Genomic DNA, 13990 nt, shown 5'->3' on the forward strand with positions numbered 1-13990 from the left:
GAGGAGTGGAGGAAACTAAACAAAACCTAAACTGGAAAAAACTAAGAAAACAAACCTGAAGCGCTAACGAACACGGAGAAGTGGGAGCAGGCAGGCACAGAACAAAACCCTAACAAATGGTAAACCTTAACAAAAGATATAACAGAATAAACAAAGAACATAGAATAATATAAATACACACAAAACACAGAGTCGTCAGACTCAGGACCATGACAGACATACAGAAAACACACCGACTTAAATACATACGGCGGACGAAAGCGAAAGCATTTGCCAAGAATTTTTTCATTAATCAAGTGTATGAAAAAAATACACACAGGTCCTTTTCTGTCACCATGGGTACCTATGCCTCCTCCATTGCCCCTGTTACCTCTGGTGTCCCCCAGGGGTCTGTGCTGGGTCCCATGCTGTTCTCTTTATACTTGTTACCCTTGGGCCGAATCTTTTTTTTTTGGTCTCCATTCTGCCCTTGTTCACAAACTACAGCTCGTTCAAAATGCGGCTGCGCGTCTTTTAACTGGAACTGGCAGGTTTGAGTCTATTACTCCAGTTCTTTCCGACCTGCACTGGCTCCCTATTAAACTTTGTATTGATTTTAAAATCTTATTGCTCACTTTTAAAATCATAAGTAACACTGCACCCAGCTATCTTACGGATCTCCTCAGCTTTTATACCCCTGGGAGAGCGCTTAGATCAGCAGGCCAAATGCTCCTGGTGCGACCTAGATCTCGGCTCAAGACCAGAGGTGACCGCGCATTCGCTGCTGTCACACCCTACCTCTGGAATAACCTCCCTCTAGCTATTCGGGCGTCTGATTCAATTCAATCTTTTAAATCTCGATTAAAAACTTATTTGTTTAGCCTTGCTTTCCCCGCCTCCTAGAACCTGCATTTTTGGTGTACTGTAAGTTATCTTTTTTGCTTTATTAATATTTATAATGTTTTAACCTTCAGCCTTTCAGGTTGTGCCTACTACGCCTGGTGTATTATTGGTTAGTTATGTCACCCGCCTGTTAGTATATTTTATTTGTATTTTGTATTTTGTATTTTGTATTTTGTGTTTTGTATTTGTATTTATTATTGCTCTAACTCGTTCTGTGAAGCACTTTGGCATACCTGTGTTTTTTTAAATGTGCTATATAAATAAAATTGTATTGTATTGTATACAGGAGGTGATATGGGGAAGTGGGGACAAATGGGGAAACAGCTGACTGACATTAACATAATGACGGGACAGGAGAAGTGAACCTAATACAACGAACAAAGAACACAAGACTCAAAATTAAAATAAAACAAAAATAAAACAGAGAAAACGGCCAAAAAATACAATAAACAACGAAATAGCACTAAAATACACAAAACACTGGGTCTCAGACCCAGTACCATGACAGCGATACCCTAATCCCATGGGGCATGTGGTCGTCTGCGCACCCACTGAGCTTGAACTGGCACCCTGCACAGTCCAGACTGGTCAACACTTAGTATTATATTACAATGTAGGGCTCAGGTTTGCTCTTGAAATATTTTCTTGTCTTCTCCTTCAGCTGAGATGTTTTTTTAAGAGGATTGCAGAAAATGTCCTATTTAAAAACATACCTATGTATGATTGTAACCTAAGACACGACGTTACAATCATACATTCACTCAAAAATATAATTATACAAAATCTGAAATATCTTTCTAACTAATGATAAAATCAGTTGATTCACCACCAGATCAAGATAAAAAGAATTGAATTTTTCATAGAAGGAGGAAGAAATGTTCTTTTTGAAATAATTTACAGTGAACATCATCAACAGCATCATCAGATCGATCCCACTCCCTGTTGCAGTCATTTCCATAGAGAGGCACTTTGCATCAGCAGCACCATGCTCCAGTGCTCTGGGAGAGTTTATAGTCCTGAGAGTTGAACACTGGATGACTGACAGCTGTCCTTCATCACAACAGAAGCCACAGAAATCCTCCTCATCAAAAACATGACTTTGATCTGCGTCCTCATCTGGACTCTCCTCTGCTGCTGCTTCACAGGTAAAGTCCAGAGAATCAAACTCCTCTCCTCTATCAACATCTGTCCCTCTGAAATGAAGCCCACAAAACCATGAAGCTGCTTTATGTTTTTGTCTCTGTGTCCTCAGAGTCCAGAGGACAGATCACAGTGACTCAGCCTGGAGCAGTGAGCTCTGCTGTGGGAGCATCTGTGAGCATCAAGTGTACGACCAGTCAGGATGTTGATGGTAATGATTTATCCTGGTATCAACAGAAAAGCGGACAACCTCCCAAACTGCTCATTTACTACACTAGCACTCAAGTATCAGGGATTCCAGCTCGTTTTACAGGCAGTGGATCAAACTCTGACTTCACTCTGACCATCAGTGGAGTCCAGGCTGAAGATGCAGCAGTTTATTACTGTATGGGAGAATTCTATGTTAACAGTCAGTATGTGTTCACACAGTGAAAAACAGTCGTACAAAAACCTCCCTCAGTCAGACTGAACAGAAACTGAAGTGACTGCTGCAGCTGGAAGATACTGCAGAGACTGATACAGTTCACTGAGGACACACACACACACACACACACACACACACACACACACAGACACACTCACACACACACGCATACACACACACACACTCACACTCACACACACACACACTCACACACACACACACACACACTCACACACACACTCAGACACACATTGTATTTTTTTAAGAACTCCCTAAATTTTGTGAGGAACCAGATTATGCTTCATGAATAGAAGTATGTAGAATAACTTACATTCTTCATTAATAAAATATGATAGAGCACACATACAATTGAGTTGAAGAAAACACAAAAGAAACTGACTCAGTTGGTAATGGTGATCTTTTGAAGTCTCAATGTAAAATCAAGAAGTTGTGGTCATAGCAAAAAAAAGTGCAAACGGAAACATGAAAGGTAAAAATGTAGCATAAAAGTCTCTGCTCTTGCTTGTCATCGTTTCACACCAGTTCCTACCAGCCTAAGAGCTACTGTAGTATCCTGTAACATTGACACTACACTTTATAATAACTACACAGTTTTAATCATCATCCCTATTTAAAATCTGACTAATTTCTCTCCACTAGATATCATACATTTTTTAATTATTCAGTGCTTACTGAGAGTAAAACAGCCTTTTTTGTTGAGGACAGCTGCAGCTGACTGACTCTGTGTTTGTATGTGTCCTGCCTCTCTGCTCACAGCTGTTAAGAGGCCAGTGTTGATCAGTGGCTGTCCAGGCCTTTCAGAGCCACTCACACACCAGCAGCACAATGATGATGTCACTCACTCCACTGCACATATGTGCTTTATGACACATGCAGTGAGACATTGTGAGTAAGTTGGAGACATTCAGGCGCCGTGGGGAGTAGACAGATAGTGAGACCCTTCTCTGGCCTTTGAGAGGAGGTGGTGGAGGAGGTCTTGAGGGTATGTCTTGTGACCCTGACTGTGTTAGGTGGGAAAAACAAGGTCGTGACTCTCTCTCTCCCTGCAAGGATTGGCTAAAAGTATAGGCGCAAGTGATGTGTTGTGAAATGTCTGGGTCTGTGGGTGTTTTGACAGTCTGTACATAAGGCACAAGGCTGCACCTATCTTTAGAGACCATTTTGGCTTTTGACCAGTTTCCTCTCTCTGCTGCAGTGTAATATTTAATCCAAATCAAAAGATGCTCATTAAGCGTTTGCAGTTTATTTTAAAAAACTTCCACAACAATGTACATCACATATTAGAATGATCACACCTAAACAGCTCGGGTGATATGAAGCTTCCAGGCACGAGGAAAAGAGGAAGATCTCAGAATATGTTCGTGGATGTAGGTGGACATGAGATTTTTACTATACAGTAAAATACTATACTATACTATACTATTACTATACTTAATCTGAAACTGTCTTTAAGTTTCCATCCATCCATCCTCATCCGCTTTATCCGAGGCCGGGTCATGGGGGCAGCAGCCTAAGCAGAGAAGCCCAGACCTCCCTCTCCCGAGCCACCTCCTCCAGCTTATCTGGGGGAACACCAAGGCGTTCCCAGGCCAGCCGAGAGATATAATCTCTCCAGCGTGTCCTGGGTCTGCCCCGGGGCCTCCTCCCGGTGGGACATGCCTGGAACACATCAACCAGGAGGCGCCCAGAGGGCATCCTTGTCAGATGCCCGAACCACCTCAGCTGGCTCCTTTCGATGTGAAGCAGCAGCGGCTCTACTCTGAGCCCCTCCCGGATGGCCGAACCTCTCACCCTATCTCTAAGGGAGAGGCCAGCCACCCTTCGGAGGAAGCTCATTTCTGCCGCTTGCATCCGGTCCTGCAGCATGCGCTGGGACTAGACCCACCGTTCGACCTCAGTCTTGGAGATAAGCGTTCAAAGGTGTTTGGAATCCAGGATGGGGGACGCAGGATGGGAACGAAGAGTCTACAGAGTTTGTTATCAGAAACAGAGTTTCCTGTTGGTCAGCTCCAGCCTTGAGACCTCAGCTGGCGCTGATATGGTAGCCACATGAAATGATGGTGGTTTCCTTTAGTGCGAACAACTGCATGTCAATTTTACAGTCGATCTAAATGTCCATCAGTCTCCCGTTGGAGATTTTGCGCTCAAAGAGCATTTGTTAACTGTCTATAAATTCTACAGGGTTCATGTGTGTCACATGCTAAATATGCTGTGAAAAACTTTTTTTAAGCAAGTCCTGCTGGAGTCAGTTCATTTCCATAGAGAGGCACTTTGCATCAGCAGCACCATGCTCCAGTGCTCTGGGAGAGTTTATAGTCCTGAGAGTTGAACACTGGATGACTGACAGCTGTCCTTCATCACAACAGAAGCCACAGAAATCCTCCTCATCAAAAACATGACTTTGATCTGCGTCCTCATCTGGACTCTCCTCTGCTGCTGCTTCACAGGTAAAGTCCAGAGAATCAAACTCCTCTCCTCTATCAACATCTGTCCCTCTGAAATGAAGCCCACAAAACCATGAAGCTGCTTTATGTTTTTGTCTCTGTGTCCTCAGAGTCCAGAGGACAGATCACAGTGACTCAGCCTGGAGCAGTGAGCTCTGCTGTGGGAGGAACTGTGAGCATCAAGTGTAGGACCAGTCAGAATGTTTATTATGTTAGTGTGCATGAGTTACACTGGTACCAACAGAAAGATGGAGAAACCTTTAAACTGCTCATTTACCTTGCTAACAACCGAGCATCAGGGATTCCAGCTCGTTTTACAGGCAGTGGATCATATTCTGACTTCACTCTGACCATCAGTGGGGTCCAGGCTGAAGACGCAGCAGTTTATTACTGTCAGGGTACTCATATGATCAATAGTCAACGGGTGTTCACACAGTGAAAAACTGCTGTACAAAAACCTCCCTTACTAAGGGACACTCAACTGACTGCTGCAGCTGACAGCTGTGTTTGTGTGTGTGCGCCACACACTTAGACACACGAGAGCGATGGTATTCTTTAAACACGTTATCACTCTACGGCAATGTCTTAAAAACTAGTAAGATTTACATAACTGATTCTTTTGTTTAGTTTTCATCATAAATCCATCATGACATCTGATTTTTAAGTAAAAAGGGAACTCATGAGAAAAGGCTTGGCCTTATTAAATATCCCAATTCTTTCATCCTTGGGCTGAAGGAAGAACAACACTCGGTGTATAAATGCTCAATCAACAATCTCTTTATTCCATATTACATACAACACTTTGAGCTTTAGAAACATCCTAACAGGAGATGTGGACCTGAGGGTGTCCGCCAGACCTCAAAGTGTCTGACCGTTTCTCACATTCGTATAGCTTTGGCCCCCCTTCCACAGTCATAAAACCTAAACATCCACATTCTTGCTTTCTCAGTGAGCCTAAGTTATGACCTTGGCTTCCTGTGCAGTATGTTCTGTTCTTCCTAATCAGATAAGTAAGGCCATGATTCTCTGAAAACAGTATTTCTTATAAATCAGCAGTATAATGCATCATAAAACAATGTAATTCATTCACAATAAATGAGCAGTCTAATGTAATACAAATCAGTCTGTAATAGTTATCCCCTTCTTCTAAGTCAGGAGAATAATGCAACCTAAAACTACATAATGATTTCACAATCTTTAAATAAAGGTATAACGTGGCATAAGATAGTATAATAATCTCACAGCCTTCACTTTTAATATCACTTTAGCGTAACAACTGATGTGCTTCGAACCACAAAAAAACTCCTGTCTCCTTTTCTTAACCAATTTTCCTTAACCTCAGTGGAAAACGTTATAAGGTCAGGGAAAGGTGTGTAGTTACGAGAGTTGATAGTGAAAAGAGCAGCTCTGTGCTTAGAAAATGCAACCACACTTAGACTAGACTCCTTAGCAACAGATATTTGCAATGTTAAAACTACATTAACCAGAATGGACTACAAAATGGTCATCTTACTTCACCCCAGCGTGTCCTTACCATGTTTTTTTATATGTTGGTAAATAATTTTTTGTGTGTTTCTGGACATCACACAGGTCAGTTGTTATATATAGATTTCAGGTTCATCTGGTGGAATAGTTCATAATGCAGAACTGCATATTTGTATGTACAGTAAATTAGTGCATGATAAGTAGATCACTCTACCATTGCATCACCATGTAAATCTGCCTCATAGCCAAATGCGGCCCACAAATGCATCCTCCTTTCACCCGGATTTGAAGGACAGGTCGGGTGTGTCCTTTGTGGCCCATCCCCTATCCCAGGATTCATAACGCATCCTAGTCGATTGTCTTTCCAACAATTGTGTCAGCTACAGATGCAGTAGAGATGGTGTTGGAGGATACATGCAAGTTTTACATACAAGTTATTTTCAAGATAGCAATAAAAATTTCAAGATGTTAAAATGTTAATATACTTTTATTTTTAAATTTTAAGGTGAACATTACTGTAGATGCATGTACTGTACAAAGGTCAACCAGTAAATCACTGGATTCTTGCTGATTAACCAAGGTGTGTTAGATGGTAGTAAAATAAATGTACTCCAATGTCCTGTTATATTTTAGGAACCAAGGAGCAGATGGCGGGATTTATTTATTTATTTATTTATTTATTTATTTATTTATTTTTTTCTAAATGACATCAGAAACAGCAGTATGCGACATTACGTGATGGCAGAGCTTCAGTTCATCCTTTGTCATTTTTTTTTTTTTTTTTTTTTTTTTTTTTTTTAATAAATAGGACAGGGGGAATGAATGAGAGAGAGAGGGGGAGAGAAAGAAAGAAAACCAAAGGGGCGGGATTTATTAAACTCCACCGAGACACCGAGACTTTTCACTGAGCCAAAAACTCAGCCACTGTAGCTTTGAGGTACAGCAACAGTATGCAGAAGGTGGAGCATGTTTCTTTCTACTAGTCCTAAGTCACAGAAGTACATTATGCTGTGCTGTTATGTTGACATGTTCTATTATTTTCTGCCTCTTAGGGCAATTCTCAAAATGGGGCTGCAGGGGATTGTCACCCCTTCCCTTTGCAAGCAAAACAAGGGACAATTTAAAAAAAATAATACGTGTGTTGAGTAATATTCAAATACAAACTTTCGATTTTCTCTGCCTTCCAAGGCAATTTCAGGCGAGGGAGTGAGTAGGAAGCCCACTGCTGCTACATGGCCCTTGTTTGCTCTCATGGATGAGGTGTTAGGACTAGTGATGTGTCGGCCCTGAACGAAACGGCTCTTAGAGCCGACTCTTTGAAGTGAACGACGCGAGCCGGCTCCTCTCTTGCACTTTTTTCCGCTTCACTCAGCACGCGAGCCTTGTGCTTTGCGCTGGGCAGAGGGGGGAGGGGCGGTAGTTACACTCGCAGTAGCACAGGAACAGAGCGGGAGGGAGAGAGAGAGAGAGCCAGGGACAACAACGTCACATTAGAAAGGTATAGTAATCATCCACAACTATTTTCAGTTGCAGATGATAAAGGACTCAGAAAGTTTATTCATGCAGGTCCATATAGCAGAGAATGTGCATCTTCTTTTAGTTTTCATATTTTAATTTATATTTAATTGTGTTGTGGTTTGCAGTGTTTTGTGTTGTTTAAAAAGAAAATTAGTTTAAAATAGAAAAAGCTGAAAATTCCGAACCACGTACAAACTCCAAAACACAACAGAAGTGCTCCAGGATGCTGGGCGCAGTGTTGAGCTTTTGTTACCTCGTGGCTACACAAGCCAGGAAGTACCAACGACCGGATTTGATGTGTGGTAGTAACAGGTAAATGAACTTTTTTTAAATTATTTAAATATATATGAGTGCTTGTGTATAAATACACAAACAATACACACATGCTTTCAATTGTGTAATTTAAGTGATCTAGGTAGCTCTGTTTTGGAAGTTCAGTTCATGCTAGAAATGTGTTTTGGAGTTTTGTACGTGTTTTGTCTCTAGGGGCCACCATATATATTTATATATAAAAACATATAAATAAAACCACTGTTTTTTTTTTACATTAGTAATTCCTTTTGTGCATAATTTTATATTGTTGTTAATAATAAATTAATTAAAGCAACAAAACAACCTGAAGAGCCGGCTCTTTTTAGTGAGCCGAACCAAAAGAGCCGGTTCTCTAAAAATAGCCGGAAATCCCATCACTAAAAGAAAGGCAGTGGATTGGCCAATGTGTCATGATGGACTCTGGGCTGGACCAATTACAGCTGAGGAGGTTGGATGCACCCGCCCCTTTGCTTGGGCGATGGCTCTGAAAACAATCTTATCGCAGACAAACAGAAGAAAATGGTATTGAGGTGAAAAGGAATGCAGTTTGTCCCGTACTTCAGCTAGAATGAAAAAAAGACATGAAGCTGGAGTTATTCTGTGTCTTTGCTGCACAGCTGCCTCTTCTTCTCTCACCCCTGTTTCTACTTCAATCATGAAACTGATCAATGATCAGCTGATCAGCTTTTCTCGCTTGTTTGTTTATCGCCCACTTTGCGCCAGAAAAAGGAAACCAGCGGATGCTCGCTAAACAACAGCAGCACGTTTAAGCTTGATCAGCTGTTGTTAGAATTGATTTAATATTACTTTCTAGTATCAGCTGATGTTTGCTGGAGCCACAGCTGTAAAACTGCTGGTCATGATGTCGGTTTGGATATGTGGTGAGAGGGAAACATGAAGATGAAACCAGGAGACGTCCTTACTGAATCATCAGAGCTGAACAGGTGATGGAGAAACAGGTTTACCTTTTAGGTGACATGAATGAGTTGAAGGGAAGTTATGAACTGTTTCTGAGAGACAAATAACACCAGGATCCTTTTCTACGTATCTGACAGCTGGTAACTGTGAACACTAGTAACTATAAACACCAAAACAAGGCAAAGAAAGTGAAGTTAAATAAATTCAACAAAATAAACCTAAAAAGTTGGTATAGTCGCAATTATAGCATCATTCCCAAAGCTTGACTGATTGACACTATGATAAACGCTGGAAACATTGATGTTTTTTACTAACCACATTCCAAAAACAATCTGTAGGTCAATTGGCCCTCAAAACAGATGAACTTGATGAAGCTGTTGTTCTCTGCATTTCACACGCACAGCTTGCAACATTCAGGATATGAAAAGGATATTTTTAAATAATCAGATTTACTACAAATACTTACAAAATTGAACAAAACACACAAATATATTCCACTTGTGTCTTTCAATCTTGTAATGTTCTATTCTGACAATGTGAATCCGTGTGACTAAAAAAAATAAATAAATAATAGTAAGGGCAAACTCTACGTTGCAGCAATCGGAAATTTGTATAATGCTAACACACTAGGGGCTTAAGAAACGTCTAAAAATGCACACTTGTGGAGACTGCAACCATGCACACTATTCAATTAGAGTAAAACACATGCAAGCCGGCCAGAACCGCCGACGTAACAGCTGAAAGTTGGAGAAAAACACATCGGGGATGCAGAGGTCAAGTACAGAAAAGAAGAAAGAAGGAGACGGTGAGACAGCGGAGGCTCGAAGCGAGGAGGAGGTACAGACCGTGACTGCCGTCTATTGTAATGGGAAATGTGCAATCATTAATAATTAAAATTGATGAGCTCTCAGCACTGGTACGGAGTCAGAGGGAATACTGGGAGCGTGGCTTGATCGGTTTCACTGAATCATGGATGCACCAGGACATTCCCAACGATAACGCATCCATGAAAGGCTTCCATACTGTTTGGGGGACAGGGACAGCATCGCTAGCGGTAAGTGAAAAGGAGGTGGGCTTGCTGTTTTTGTTAACAAGCGGTGGTGTAACCCTGCCCACATAACAATCAAAGAAAGGATTTGTTGCCCGGACATTGAACTGTGTGCTGTTGGACTGAGGCCGTATTATTTGCCCAGGGAATTTACTCATGTCATCTCAGTGGCTGTTTATGTTCCTCCTTCTGCTAACCCCACAGCTGCATGTGACACTATCCACTCTGCCATAGCCCGGTTACAGACTCAGCACCCGAGTTCCTTCATTGTGATCTCGGGTGACTTCAACCATGTCACACTGGACAATACACTACCAACATTCAGACAATATCTGGACTTTCAGCGCCTCTCTCTGTCTCTCGCTAGCAAAGTTCCCCCAGACAACAAAGTAAAGCTAGTTTTAGGCTACGAGCCCGACGTATTAGCAAGAGGTCCCTTTACTATGGTTTGGAGCCACAGACCTGTTTTATACACGCGGGGAATAGTTTTCTATACAAGATCACTGCAAAAAGTGCAGCCTTACCTAATGTCCACCCTGCTTCCACTGAAGGCGTGAACATACAGAGATGTTCTCTACCCATCACAGGAAACTAGAGGCAGAACTATGAGGCTCTAGAATGTGTTGTTTTTGTCATCAAGCATGAACTTGTTCTGTATCCTCAAGAGTCCAGAATGATTGAAATATTCTTAAAGAAACATGAAGAGCTTCACAACACTCACATTGCTGTACACACATGGTAATATATAAACTTCAGACAAAGAAACATGTGAGAAAAAGCAGCAGACAGGTGCCTTGTCTTTGTCCTGGTAGGATTTTATGTGGTTTTATGGGATGACTTCTTCATTCTTCCCCCTACATGTAGGCAGGACTATACAGCATGACAGATATGGGAACACTTACTGAAACATTTTTCTCTGAGATCATTTAAAGTCTGGATCATACATGAGACTGAAGGAATTAGAGGAAACTTTTAAATCACGTCTAAAAACCCACTTTTATTCCTTGGCTTTTAACCTCAGTGAGACTTAGTTTCTTTTTTTAATGCAGTAGTTATTTAATTAATGATTTCACTCTTCTTTTATTTGTTTTTTATTTATATCTCATGTAATTTTATTTTACAGTTCCAATGTACAGCACTTTGTGTCAGCTGTGGTTGTTTTAAAGTGCTTTATAAATAAAGTTGATGATGATGATGATGATGAAACAAGTACTACAGCTACTCACTGCTATAAAATATATTTCATGTACTTTTCAATCATGATCAGAATAAATCTGAAGCAATAACTGACTAAATACAAATATGAGAGAGTTTATATATTTACAAATTAAAAGTTGTAATCTTTATTACAGAAAAAAATCAGTTTGACATAAATGTAGAGAAAACAGCTGATGTGAGAGAGTCTCCCTGGTATACGAGGAATGAAGGGATGGAAATTATTTTTCCCAAACATATTCCCTCATTTGATGTGACCAAAAAAGTGAGGATATAAATATGTAATTAGGGGATAGTGATGACTTCTTAGAGCAACTTTAATACATTTTCAGTGACCTTTCACTCTAAGAGGACAACTTGTTCCAAGTCAATGCAGCAAACTGACTCACAACATAAGAGTCAGATGATTTCCATAGAGAGGCACTTTGCATCAGCAGCACCATGCTCCAGTGCTCTGGGAGAGTTTATAGTCCTGAGAGTTGAACACTGGATGACTGACAGCTGTCCTTCATCACAACAGAAGCCACAGAAATCCTCCTCATCAAAAACATGACTTTGATCTGCGTCCTCATCTGGACTCTCCTCTGCTGCTGCTTCACAGGTAAAGTCCAGAGAATCAAACTCCTCTCCTCTATCAACATCTGTCCCTCTGAAATGAAGCCCACAAAACCATGAAGCTGCTTTATGTTTTTGTCTCTGTGTCCTCAGAGTCCAGAGGACAGATCACAGTGACTCAGCCTGGAGCAGTGAGCTCTGCTGTGGGAGGAACTGTGAGCATCAAGTGTACGACCAGTCAGAATGTTTATTATAGCAGCCCATATCACTTTTTAGCCTGGTACCAACAGAAAGATGGAGGAGTTCCTAAACTGCTCATTACCTATGCTAGCAGTCGAGCATCAGGGATTCCAGCTCGTTTTACAGGCAGTGGATCAAACTCTGACTTCACTCTGACCATCAGTGGAGTCCAGGCTGAAGATGCAGCAGTTTATTACTGTCAGAGTTATCATGAGATCAACAGTCAAGCTGTGTTCACACAGTGAAAAACAGTCGTACAAAAACCTCCCTCAGTCAGACTGAACAGAAACTGAAGTGACTGCTGCAGCTGGAAGATACTGCAGAGACTGATACAGTTCACTGAGGACACACACACACACACACACACACACACACACACACACACACACAGTAATGTTTATGTGGGTTTGACTCAAAACATCAGACTTGTGTCCATCCTGACGAGCTCGCACAGAAGAACATGTGAAACACAAAACAGTTGATACTGTGAGTCAGATCTGTGATGAAGAAACTCTCCTGTAAATATTCAAACTGGGAAGTAGTTATTAAATGAGAATATTTTAGTAAACTGCAGTACTGATATATGTATGTATGTAGATTGCTCAGCTACATTCTTGGTCACAGAAATATTTCACATGATTTGATCTGAAGATTTAAAGTTTAGTTCATCAAGTCTTTAACTTCATCTTTGTGACATAAATTATTCTGACATTTACACTTTTTAACCTGCACTGATGTTCTGAAAAAGACATTTTTAGTGTCTCCTATGTTGAGAAAGAAAGTTTAGTTTTTCTTTGGGTTATTTTATCAATTCTGACTTTGAAGAAAACCAGGACGGGTCTCATCACGGGTCACATGCAGGTTACAATAATCTGTCTCCATGTTTTCTACTTCTTCTACACCCAACAGCAAAGATCATCACAAAGTCCAACATGATGGAAAATAATGCAGCTGCAAAAGACCTTAAAACTATTTATAACAGGGAGCAGCTGTTGGCTGTGATTCTATTTTTAACTTATTGCTCTTTCTTTTCTTTTTTTTAGTTGTTTTCATTTTTTTACGTTTACAGTCTGATGTGATACAGCACATGTGATTCTCTCAGTCAAAGTTACTGAAGCAGAGATTTTCAGTGTATGGAAGCATCACTGCTGAAGCTGAAGGATGATTATCAGACAGAAGAGCAGCTGAATGGAAACACATGAAAACCACTATTTGAAGACCTCAGTTTTTATTTGAAGTATTAAAACCATCAACAGTGCCACAAGCATGAAAACAGGAAAACTATCAAAGCAATACAGACACAGAGGGAGCAGACTGAGAGAAGCTGCAGACTAAAGCCAGTATCAGAGTCCCAGTGAGTCAGCTCAGGACTGGGAACACTGGTCTGTCATCAGAGTCTCTGAGAGTGGAGTGTGGGAGCCCTGGGTGGCCTCACAGGTCACAGAGCCCACCTTCTCCCACTGGTCTGCAGGGAGCCTCAGGGTGCTGCTCCAGCTGTAGTGGCCGTCATTCTGCAGCGCCCCGGGGCTCCTGCTCTCCTCCCAGCTGATGCTGCCACTGCCATCCACCTTCCAGGACAGCCTCCAGTCTGAGGGGAAGCCCTTGTTGGCCACACACATGACTGTAGCCTTCCCCTGCTGCAGCTCCTCACTAGAGGGCGCCAGCACGGTCAGGGAGGGGGGGACTCGGCCCACTGCAGAGAGAGAGAGAGAGATGTTAGAGAAACTGGGAGTTTGGGTGAAACTGATCTCCAGATGTTTCACTTCCCTCTCTGAGCTTGGTAACCAT

General features: G+C 41.5%; 1 pseudogene; it reads right to left on the bottom strand.

The window, feature by feature from the left end:
* Positions 1–13566: 13566 nt before the first annotated feature.
* LOC147303277 (Ig kappa-b4 chain C region pseudogene) lies at positions 13567–13990 on the bottom strand (annotated as a pseudogene).

This window comes from Aulonocara sp. 'chitande type north' Nkhata Bay, linkage group LG22 (genome assembly GCF_057382095.1).
Source record: "Aulonocara sp. 'chitande type north' Nkhata Bay isolate Kocher_YH1m ecotype deep benthic linkage group LG22, A_spYH_male_GT1.1, whole genome shotgun sequence".
Classification (NCBI taxonomy): domain Eukaryota; kingdom Metazoa; phylum Chordata; class Actinopteri; order Cichliformes; family Cichlidae; genus Aulonocara; species Aulonocara sp. 'chitande type north' Nkhata Bay.